Source organism: Ambystoma mexicanum, chromosome 2p (assembly GCF_040938575.1).
Source record: "Ambystoma mexicanum isolate Mex_15411 chromosome 2p, UKY_AmexF1_1, whole genome shotgun sequence".
Taxonomy (NCBI): Eukaryota; Metazoa; Chordata; class Amphibia; order Caudata; family Ambystomatidae; genus Ambystoma; species Ambystoma mexicanum.
The window spans coordinates 877,902,025-877,914,320 of record NC_090923.1 but is presented as its reverse complement, the minus strand read 5'-3'; the positions used below and the strand labels follow the sequence as shown (position 1 = coordinate 877,914,320).

Sequence of the window (12,296 nt, the reverse complement as noted above, 5' to 3'; positions counted from 1 at the left end):
AATGCGTACCTAAGGCAAGCCCATCCGTGCCCATCCATGTTGAGCCTGTGCGGGCCCAAAACACAGTCTTCCCAATTTTGATTTGGCCATATCAGATACTTAGATAATATTTTATTGGATAACGTCTCATGAGAATATCCGCTGAAAGAGGTTTTAATTAATAAACACAAAACATTTAATCTCTAGACTCCAATAGCTCTTAAAAAAACTTGTATACCAAGACCCCACAAAACTCTCCCTCTGCTGCATCGCATGTAAGCAACCTAAATTACACTGTCTTTTAATAAATGCGAGGTGAGCAGTAAAAAATAGACATTTTATACACAATCTCATTTTGGAATTGAAACTGGATTTAGCATGTGTGAGAGAAACCTTTATTCAACAGGATAATCCAACAATAATAACTGATTTTACCCCTAACGGTTATAGTCATATCACTAAGTCCTGCACTAATAATCATGGCGGTGGACTGGCTGTGATTTTTAAATCTAAACTACAGCTTTCATTCAGCACAGACCTATCCAGCCCCAACTGTGTACTACTAGCTTTTCACCTCAAAGATAACCAACACAACCCTATAAACTTCTTCCTAATTTATCAACCACTGGGACCCAAAAATAATGGTGCGACATTCTATCAGATCACCTGTCAGACTCACGTAAATTAATACTGCTGGCTGGTTTTAATTTTTGGACTGAGCCCAAAACAAATATACATACACTCTAGCTGACTGATTCCCGCAAAGATCTTGGCCTCACTCAATGGGTAGTCCACCCCACTCACAAAGCAGGCCACACTTTGGGTCAGTTGTTCACCTCCACTTATGAAGTCTGTGTTGATGATGCTCTCTCGGTCTCATGGACGAACCATTTTGGAATTCCATTCCTTATACCATTTCTGTTAAAATGAAACACAACTAACAGTTACAATCTGGAAGCCACCACTCTGGCCTGGAATTAAATCTCAAGAGAAAATATTTCAAATTCTCTTTCCAACTATCTGCCTAACCAAAATTCAACTGAAACCCTCTATCCTAATATTTTGCCTAATAATTTACAACTTTCCGTTATGTAAGTTATTGATAATATAGGCCATGCTATTCACGTTAAATCACGCCCATCTGAGAAGCAGACAAAGAGGTGGTTGACCCTGAAACTGAACCTCATCTGTCAGAAAGTCAGAAACGTACAAAACGTAGAGACACGATGTCGATGCTCCCAGAGTAATGAGGATCATATAACGAAAGAAATCATCAGTTTATCGAAAGATGAGCAATATAATATCTAACATCCCTAAATTAGTATTTGCAGTAGTGAATTAAATCTATAGTGTCTCACTTTACAGATATAAATGAAAAAATCTGAAACAATTTGCCCTTAATTAATCCTTCTACAGATATCTTGCAACCTTTAGAACCAGTGAAGAACACGTTAGCAACCAATAATTTTAAAGCTTTTGCAGAGTTGGATAGTAACAATCTATTAACAGCAGCTAAATGCTCTGGACATTGTACTACTGAGAATTGCCTGTGACATTAGCCCATTGTTCTCAGCCTAACTATATGTAATGCATCCCTCCTCATGGAAACACTCCATTATTACATTTTTTATTGAAAGAAACTAATCTAAAGAATCATCAATCAAACAATGGATGGACCAAAACCGTATAAAGGTCAATCCAGAGAAAATGGAAATTCTCATAGTGAATGGAAATGCATACTCTTAGTCCCCTTCCTTCTGGCCAGATACCTTTGGATGGTACGACGTCCATTCATTACTGTTTTCCTTTCGTGGCATTTTTTGCAGCCAATTTCTTACTGCAAAAAAAACATCAAAAGATATGGGGTGGTGGGTAGAGGGATGTAAGCTGCAGGTGGGTGTGGGGACTAGATTGCAAAGAGGTTTGAAGGGGGTTTGGAGGGGTAACCCCCCTAAAAAAAAAATTTGAAGAGTTTTTGCTGCAAACAATGCAGCGAAATAAAAACAGAGCGGAATGACATGGAACCCTTTGGCAATGCACCAACCCTAAGCCTGAAGTTACAAATATAGGAATTTTATTAGATAATAAATTAGCCCTAAATAGTCAAGTGGATTTTGTAACTAAATCAGGTTTTGTTCTTGATCAGGAAGCTAAATCGATATCCCTTTCATCTCGTTCCCCCCATGAAGTTCTAGCGATGAACTCCCTGATCTCACCCAGACTAGACTTTAATAATAGTATCTATTTGGGAGCCCCAAAATACTTGATTACACATCTAAAGAAAGTTCAAAACACCAGGGCCAGAATTTAAACAAGAACAAATAATACAACCATATTACTCCAGTCCTGCACTCTCTGCATTGGCTCCCCATTCATAACCGGATTATATTTAAGAGTTTGTATCTGGCGTTTAAAAATCTCCAACTCTCTAAAAGCAATCCCTCTGCAGCCAAATTCAGACTGCATAACCCTTCACCTAGCTCAAGATCCAATCTAGATAGGAAGCTGATCATCCCTAGGTATTGGAAAGAAAGACGAGGGGGGCACACTTTTGCAGCCCAGGCCACCAGACTGTGGAACAAACCTCATATCTCTCGTCGAACCAAGACGAATCTTCTACACTTCCGGAAACACGTGAAAACCTTTCTTTTTAACAAAGCGTAACCTTCACCTGCCATTGCCACCTTCTCACTATATATTGTTTCTCATTTCCTCAGTTGCCTGGAGAACTATTGATGCGTATCCGTATTCTACAGGTCCTTGACACCTTTGGGTATTTGCCGTACTACATAAAACACTACTAACATAACATGACATATTATAACAAATGCATGATAAATGTTAAGATCGAAAGCAAATGATTTTCACCCATCAAGCAAAGCATTTAAATCATTAACACAAACATAAGGTATAGAGGTGCTTACCAGTCCCCTGAAAGCAGAATGTCATGATGAAGCAAAGAGAATTGTACCTATGTGTATTTAAAAACTTCAAAGGGTCTACGAAGGTCAACCCACAGCCAAATGTGTAAATCTCTGAAATGTCAAGATGTCTTTGATCTAAAGTGCATTCCTTTGAGACCCAATTATGGTGCATCCAAAGATACAGAGCCGGTGAACATTGGGAGAAAACCATATAGATCTAATGATAATACAACCCCTTTCATCCCATACCGGATCTACAGAAGAAATGAACGCCAATGAAGTCCAAAGCATGGGGATGCAATAATAGCTTACCCTGTCTCAATCCGTCAAAAAACTAGAGAGTTTATATGAATGGAAAAGGCGCAGTCAACAGAGAACGGTTGATAGTCCATTACATGTCATTCCAATTCAAACCTATGAGAGCAATTAACATTAATGTATTTGAATCCAAGTATTTCTACAAAGGTCCATCCCATCTCATCCCCACCTATAACGTCAATGATCATCCTTCAAGTGTAAACTGCGAAGTCTGTTGTTATTACATCCCTCTTAAATACACACAATCAATTAACCCGAATCGTGTCTAAAATATGGGGCTCTACTGTTATCCAATCAAAATGAGGTGACCTTTCAAACATGAACAATTCATTTATATGCCTCCCCATCCCATATCCCAGGCGAAGAATATCAAGAAAATTACAAACCATTGGGATCCATTGATATTTTACTCCTTCCAAAACTTGCAGAGCAGGTGAAACCTCAACACATGCGATGCATTGATATGCCGAACAATAACAAATTAACACAAGCCCTGAATAGCAATCAATCTGTTCTGACTTGAGAGTCGTGTAGACCGATGAGACCTCCGTCCCCAAGTGACGCACAGGGGAACTAATAGAAACCCTCTGTGCGACCTTTGAGGCCACAGGTGAGAGATGTCTTCCCAGATCCACGGAACCTCTGGAACACTGATGCTGCTGTCAGAAAGGAACGAGGTTAAGTACCAGGCAATTACAATACAATCAGGTAAACAATAGGATCTAAAGAGTCTTACCTATCTGGTGTTGGGGAAACCCAGGTAACCTAGTAGAGAGGTTCGAGACTCAGATGATGCGGCGGTCCCTGGAATAGTAGAACCGCAGGTGAGCGTGGATGTAGGGTTAGCCACCTGTAGGAGAGAGGGCTTGACTTGAATCCCAAGAAGGGAAATGGCGTAGAGGTACAGCAAGGTATCAGGGGATGATCCAAAGACAAGTCGAGGTGAAGTCCAAAATCCGGCAACAGGCAAACAGTTCCAGGCAAAGGTACAAAGGGGTGTCCGAAGGAGTCCGAGGTAGAGTTCCGTGATCAAAGTAACAAGGAGCAATTCGTAACGCCAAACAGGGTCTGAAGACAGCTGAGAAGCAATGAGCATTCTGTCTCTCAGACCTTTATACTGTGTGTCTCTGGGTCATGTGACATCTCTGGGTCATGTGACGTCCACCAAGGTCACGTGAGGAACGCCACAATGGATCACGTGACCGACGTGAAGACGTAACGCCGCCCCTTCTGCTATATGTTCTCCAAGGCAATTGCCAATGCAGAAAGGGTTGCAATCGAGCCCGTAAACCATAGCTGGTACGGTGTTTTCGGTCCTTTGGGTTTTAACGAATCACTTGAGCCTCGAACCGTGGGAGGAGATGTTGGGGGAATGTGCGCAGTGTTCTGATGTGGAGTGGACTGGTGTGCAGAGGATCGCCTAACACAATCCCAAACTATGGGGATGCACTGATCCATCCAATCTCAACTGAAATCTACAGATATGATGAACCCTCTAACACTTGAGAAATGCCAAGCAATGCAAAACGTATGGTCATCTGTTGGTATTCCATCCCATCTGATCCTACTCCAAACAAATATAGACAGTAAAACTATAAAATGCAAATCGAACCCTTCATCCCAGACAGCAACTTTAGTTCTGCAGTCCAGGCTGATGGTAATGCCCTTTTGGAAGGCCTCCAGTGACTATCCTTGCACCCCTGAGATGTGTCATGCACGGTGCAGAACGACTCATCAAGGACTCAGCAAGTTCAACCACATCACCCCGACCTTTATCGAACTGTACTGGCTACTGCTTGTATAATCTTCAAATTCTAGTGCATCATCTACAAGGTGGTTGCCCTGATGTCCCCAAGCTACCTCCCTGAGAAACTCCCTGGAAGCCTATGATCCACCAGAATTAAGAACATGGGCATAGTTGAACTCTGCTGGTGTAGGAAGGAAAGAACCAGAAGACAGGACTTTTCTGTCTATGCCCAAAGACCCTGGAACATCCTCCTCATCAGACTCACCCCTTCTTGTCTATAGTCCAGGAAGGATCTCAAGACCCCTCCTTTTCAAGGAATGGCTCCTCCCTAACACCTAAATCCATACACCCTCCTCGCTGCACTCTAGCTGAGTCTGGGTGATCTGATCCCCACTGTTTCCTCTCTTGGTTGCTTGTAGATGTCTTGCTGACAAATTGCCCACCTTCCCCACCCTTTTTGTTGGCTCTCCACTCTTTTGTTGCTCTGCTTCACGCACTATGTTCTTCCCCTGTGATTGTAAAGGTCTCTTTTGTTTCTCGTAGCTAGGTCTGAGCTAAAAAAATACTCTAATTTTATTAATAAATACTAATAATAATAATATTAAGAAACATGTGAGGTATATTCAATTTCAATTATAAATCAAACCTACAGAACAGATGGCTAACAAGCAAATCCAAGCCATGGCCCGGTGTTGGAGAACCGCAAAAAAAATCCAAACCTCTGACATCCACTGATATCCTACCTTTTCCACAATGCAGAGAACCAATCAACGTCAATCAAATCCAAGTCATGGGAACTTAATGAAATTCCATTTTATTCCATCAAAAACATAGCGATTTTGCAAATATTAATGATATGGCTTAAGTGAACCTTGAAACGGAAAAACATGGATATAAATAATTGTAGAGTCTCAAGCTTGAAGGGTTGACATGGTCCATTTGTCAGAGATAAAGTCTACTCCTAAAAAGACCGAAAAGCTTTGGCTCGGATGGAACCTTAGCACCACTGCAGAGACCTATCAGTGGCCAATACTGGTCCTTAGAAACAATGACAAAAGGTCTCTAAACTTGAGGTCTAATGCTTGGAGGCCTTGAACAAGGTGCTTTCCATGGGTTTATAGTCATAAAGTCGAATGAAATAATATCGAAAGTCATAATGTATAAAACAAAAAGTCGAAAAAAATGTCGAATTTTTTGGGTTGTTTTTTGTTCGAAATAGGGGGGTCCACCCCAACTCCCCCTTTTTTTGTTTTACCCCTTTTTTTACCCCCGGAACCCAAAAAAAAAAGCACATTAAAAAATGAAAAACTCCAAAAAATGTTTTTCGACATTATTGTTTAAACATTTTTGCAATTCAATATTATTTTTTCGACATTATGACTGCACACCCTTTCCATGATGTGGATCATGGATGAAGAGAAGCAGAAGATGACATCACATCTTATTTCAGTTGTCTCTTCTCCGATACATAAAACACCATCATGTCTGTCACTTCAATGACACGAAGAGATCCGCAATCACCTCTCTCAACATTGTGAGTCATAAAACATGTGACCCAGTTCTATGTTTCACCTGTAAGGGTGTATTAATCCACATCCCTCACAGTTTTTCCTATGGTGGATGATGTTCAGAAGTGCCAAATACATGTTTGCAGCTAATCTGGGAGGTTACCTGAAATCTTAGACCACGTGGATATGTGAAGGGCTAATTGAACCCTCCAAAATATATAATGTGAATCCACTCTGGATTTGAAGTGATTGCGAACAAAAACAGGAAAATCAAAAAAAGAAACCATTGTCTCTTTACTACAGTGACTACCCTGGATGCTTGCAGATAGTTTTCTCTAGACTAGAGTGTAGTGTGCTATTTGAATATGAGAGTATCCAATTAATCATAAATAAAGTGGTCTTCAGATCTGTCATCCAGAGGCTAGCCATATCTCAGCTGGATGTAGCAATGCCATATCACCTTGACCATGAGGGATCTATACTGGTTGACCCTGCGCACCCACGTAACCTTCAAGATGTTCTTCGTCGCTAACAAAGAAATAAACACAAATACCCCTGTTTACTACAATGAAAAAAGTACTGTCTGGGCAATGTAACACCGGAAACATCGACATCACTAGCATGAAGAGCAAGAACTGAAAACAAGACCAGAAAGCAAGCCTTCTACAGCTGCACGCCAAACATGGCTGATATCAGAAGGGCCCCCTCTCTCTGGCAATTCCGAAAAGAGCTGAAGACGCAAATCTTTGAAGCATGTCTCATGAATCGTTTGCATGCGGAACCTCTTCAAACCAGACGGTGTCTACTTTTCCCTTGCTGACTTGTCCACTACCTGTAACCTGTATTCTTGTGATCCAGACCCTAACCAATCAACAAGATCAGGTGCGTTCACTATATAGTGGGAAATAAGCCCTCTTCAGTCTGCAATGTACTGCAATTCTGTGGTTCCAGCTTTGGGAGCAGGACTTCTGGGCTGCACTGGCTGCTACTAGAGGCCTCGGCAACTCTTGTGCCCAGCAGCTTGGCTATTTTGCACTTGATACTGACCCTCTCCTTGTCTGACATCCTGTTTTTTTTTTGTATTTTTGGCAGGCATGTTGACCCGGGCATTGATGTCACAAACACAATGTTTTGCCCGCCCTGCGGTCAGAGGGCACAAGAATACTAAGGATTGTGATAATTACATAAACGTCTATGGGAGCAAATAACTTGTATTTATGATAGGTTTTAAAGAATCCTATTCATAATAGACTGATTCATAAAGGTTTCTACTGATGCTCCAAATCTGGTACTACTGCTGCTTATTGTCATTCACCAAGTATAGTTGACTGAATCTCAAGGAGGGGTATCGTAGTCAGCCAGTGTTGATCGCTACCCACATGTTGTAGACATATATCATCATCAAAATGGCTTCTGCAATCTTAACCATGCCTAGCGGTTGCAATGTTGCAGTGTGCCACTAGTAACCCTTTTCATTGCTTTTTAGAAGATGGGGGAAGCTGAACCCAGCACTATGGGTCCAAACAGACTGTAGCCTGTCCACAGCTATACCATGTGTTGCGCTACTCATGAATCACTAAACGTTAGCTTTACACTTACCGAGCAAATGTAGGGCTACGGCCCCAAAAAAGCAGAGACTTAAGTCCCCTACCAAGTGCAAAGAGCATTGCAATCGAGCAAAGCTATTAAGAGGATAAAGCCGAGCAGCTACATCGGACAAACATTGAAATAGCAAAGTAAAAGAGTGACAGTACTTGAAAAATAGAGTTTGGGCTGGACCGAAGAGAGAGCTTGGCAAAAGAGGACCAGAGCTTGACATAAGAGGAACAAGGCCTGTCAAATCAAATTTGTCATATGGGAGTCTGAATTTGGTGAACTAAAACACAGAGAGCACAGAAAACCAGACAGAGGGCGTGGCTAAATGTGAATGGCAAAATAGAGATTGGTAAGTGAGACTTAGGTTGGCAAAAGAGATTAAGTGAATGCCAAAGGAGAACAATCTTGGCAACAGAGAAGGGAAGAGGGGGGACGGGTGTGCGTGTGGGTGTGCGCGCGTGTGTGTGTGGAAAAATGCGAGCATGATCTTGCGACGTATTGATATTGATATTTTATTTCTATCGTGCTCATACACAAGTGTTTCAGAGTGCGACAAGGCAAGTGAAGGGGAACAGGGGAGAACAAAAATAACGATCTTACTAGGCCCAGTGACATTGAGAACGCGCAATGGGAGAGTGGGGAATGAGTAGAGGTGCATGGAAGGGGGGATAAAAGGAGAGTGCGAAGCTAGTAGAAAAACAGATACATAATAATAAATTAATAAATAATAAAGGCAACAAACAATGGTAGTGCAGCCAGCAAGTGGCAAGTGATGTGTTTAAGGCAGCAGGCTGAGTAGGTCTGATAAGTGCAGGAAGAAAAGGGAGGACGGTATGGGTACAGATACAGACCCCGGTGCAAGGGGTGCCCAGAGGGAGTGTGTGAGTAAAGCAGGGTGAGCAGGTACCTGGGCCCGGAGGACAGAGGGTGGCTAGGTGCATGGTGCTGAGGGCGAACCGAATCAACAGGGGAGAGGGGGTGCGAAGGCAGAAGCAAAGAGGAAGGTCTTCAGATGCTTCCGGAACCGGAGATGGCTCTCCCAGGTTCTAGAGTGGCAGGGAGGCCCCAGCCGAAGACAGAGATTTACCCCCCGCTTGTACCTTTGAGAAATGACTGACCCTGAGGGAGTTAATGAGAAAAACTGCCAAAACAATGGCTGATAACTAGGACACTACAAACCACAAAGCTTGTTAAGAGCGTGGACTTTGCCACAAAATGTGGGATGTAGACTTAAAAGGAATAGACCGGTAAGAGGGTAAGAGACCACTGAGCAGGAAACAGAACAAAGAGCATCTGTTTGAAGGCTGTACGAAAGAGATGTGAAAAAAGGGATCGCTAGCAAGGGGGACCAGACAGGAATGGTGGATGAATAATAGGAATTGGCAAAAAGATAAAGCAATGGAAAAAGAGAGGGGGGCAAGCATGTATAGAGAAAAGACAAAATAGAGACAAACAATGTACAATATGGAGGGATGCACAAAAGAAAGAAAGATGTCCAATAGAGAAAGAAGTGCCAAAAATAGATAGACAGCAAGTGATCAAGACTGGCTAAAAGGTACACAAAATTGCGAAAAAATGATGCGTTGGAATGTCAAAAACTTCAGAGAGGGAGCAGGGAATATAATGTGATATAATTTGTCATTTCTATGCCATCTTTTCCGATTGTTATGGCCTCAAAGTGTTGTAGGTGAATGCCCTCGGGGACCAGACATCCAGGTTACGGAAATTCATCAGAGGAGAAAACAGGTGTGCATTTTAGCCAATACAAAAGTAGGTAGGGGTGGCTAAGTCCTTGTTAGCTACCCAAGTCAAGCTGGCATGTAGATAGGTGGTGCTGTGAGGTAGTCAGGAGAGTGTGCGAGTGCAGGAGACTCATTATGTGTCCAGCTAGACCAGATTTTTGTTGTGCAACCCAGCTGCATTCTTGAGACAACGATGTTGTGCATTGTGTCTTAAAATGGTGTATGATAGCGGATCTGTACGGGTGGGTGTCCTTGCCTGTGGCTATAATCCACCAACATGGAGTGTGTTACATACCATTAAGCCCCGGCTCATTTCTGATTTCGTAGATATGGTGCGGATTGTGACCTCTGGGTGCTGGAGAATTCTCTTTGTTGCTCAGAAGAGTTCTTGAGGGGTTCAATGCTGTCCCTGCCTGTTTGATAGCTGATTAATAACCCGAAGTGTGGCATGGGCTTGTCAAGATGCTGGGGGAAAAGCCAGGTTTTGAGGGTCTTCAGGAAGGCAAGGTGATCCTCTAAGTGACAGAAGCTAATGGGAATTGTGTTCCAGATTGTGGTGCCTCCTAACAAGTTGACTGATAAATGGCAGTCTTGCAGTCTGCCGGTGCTTGGAAATGCTATTGGCAAGATAGTGACTTGTTTGCTTCAGTCTGTCTCTGTTCTTGACACACTATCCTGTGTGTGTTAAAGGAGGAACTGGTGCATGTCCAGCATGCGCATCCTAGAAAGTGGACTGATAAGTGGCAGTCTTGCAGTCTGCCAGTGCTTGGAAATGCTATTGGCGAGAATGTGAATCGTTCGCTTCAGTCTGTCTCTGTGGTCGACACACTATCCTGCATGTGTTAAAGGAGGAACTGGTGCGCGTCCAGCATGCACATCCTAGCAATTGGACTGATAAATGGCAGTCTTTCAGTCTGTGGATCGGCGGTCGGACATTGGAGGGGCTCCTGTAGGATTTGTTCCTCCTGACGGTAACTCTGAGTATAAGATTTGCTCTTGAAATGTGGAACAAGAACAAAATTAAAGGGGATTCTAGGACATGTAATATTCGCAGCGGAAACAAGGGAACATCAGTGATCGTTCTTATGGATTCTACGCAGGAGCTGCAAGCAATACAGACGTGTTCTAAGTCTGTGACTGATGGACAAAATGGAGGTCTAATCGCAAATATTTTTCAAGTAGAGGCAAGCCATGTGTGGACAAAGGACCCGGTAGCCCAAGCAAGTAAGCAAAGAATACTGAAGCGATTATAACTACTATAGCATTGGTGCACGAAGAAGCTTCTGTGGGTGAAGAGGTGGAGAGCAACTCGCTACTTGAACTATGTTACTCCCTACAGCAGAGTATCAACAGGGTGGCCCCAGAGAGCATTGTAAATACCTGCCCGGAAACGCCATAACCGCAAAAAGCTGCTGAGACTTGGAGTTCGGATACTCCGCCTTCTATTGACGATTGCTTGTCGGCATCACCAAATTTAAGGATTCAGCTTGATGCTCCCCAAGCGCCGACGGAAAATGAAGAAAGCATAGTCACCAAAGTGGAACTATAGTCTCTTAAAGTCACGACACAGTTTGCCTTAAAAATCTTGCCAAAGCTAAATGGCAGGATTTTCGATGTACTAACTGAAATGGGGAGCTTAATGCCCACCAAGCTGATGCATGTGGTAGCAGGAGAAATCCCTAGCGCAAAGAGGATGAGCGGGGATGTTTCTTTAATAGCACAGCATAAACCCGGTAGGAACGAGAATGCAGAAGTCGCTTGAATAAATTTGGTAACTCAGGAAGAATTGGACATACCTGTGCCACGTAAATATAGGCGGAAAGCTGTCCGCCTTATACTTAGGAAGCAGAAAATAGTCCTACGACTGATCATGACTTGGTGATTCTAAAGAAGTCAAGGAAGGTAAAGAAAAAAGTGGTACAGGCACTTAAATGCCTATCTTAACAGGCTGATACATTGACAAGTTGGATCATCAACGAGGACTCACAGGAACCGAGTGTAGACCTCTCAAGGGGACTGGTGGATCAGATATCTCTGGATGGTGAGTCGGTTACCCAGGGTCTGTCTAATGTTAATCAGACCTCGATCCCAGAAAGGAGGAAAATTCTGGAAGTTTCTATGAAACCGAAAATTAAAGACATTTCCATGAAATTGGGTCCCTTCTCCCCCTTGACCTTAATCATAATATTATTGCTAGAAAGCATCTTAACCAAAAGCAGAGGAAAAAGTGGGCCATTCGGGCGGTTGTTTTGAAAGCATTGTATCAAATCCCCCAGCTACGAGTCCTTATAACAGAAGACATCGATTTCATCCAGTCAATGTCATGTAAAAACCTTAATGTGTCCAGAGGTCAATGCAGAAATATGGCGACAGTGACATTACTGCCATCATATAGCTTGCAAATGCTGAACTGTGGCATTGAGTTTGATGTGGATATCGAGAAAGAGGACTCTTCGCTGCCGATAATAGGCTTGAACAATAA

General features: G+C 42.7%; 1 protein-coding gene across 2 annotated transcripts in view; it reads left to right on the top strand.

The window, feature by feature from the left end:
* The window catches only part of NPAS1 (neuronal PAS domain protein 1), a 670,224-nt gene that overhangs the window by 558,274 nt on the left and 99,654 nt on the right, over positions 1 to 12,296 (top strand). The window lies entirely within an intron of this gene.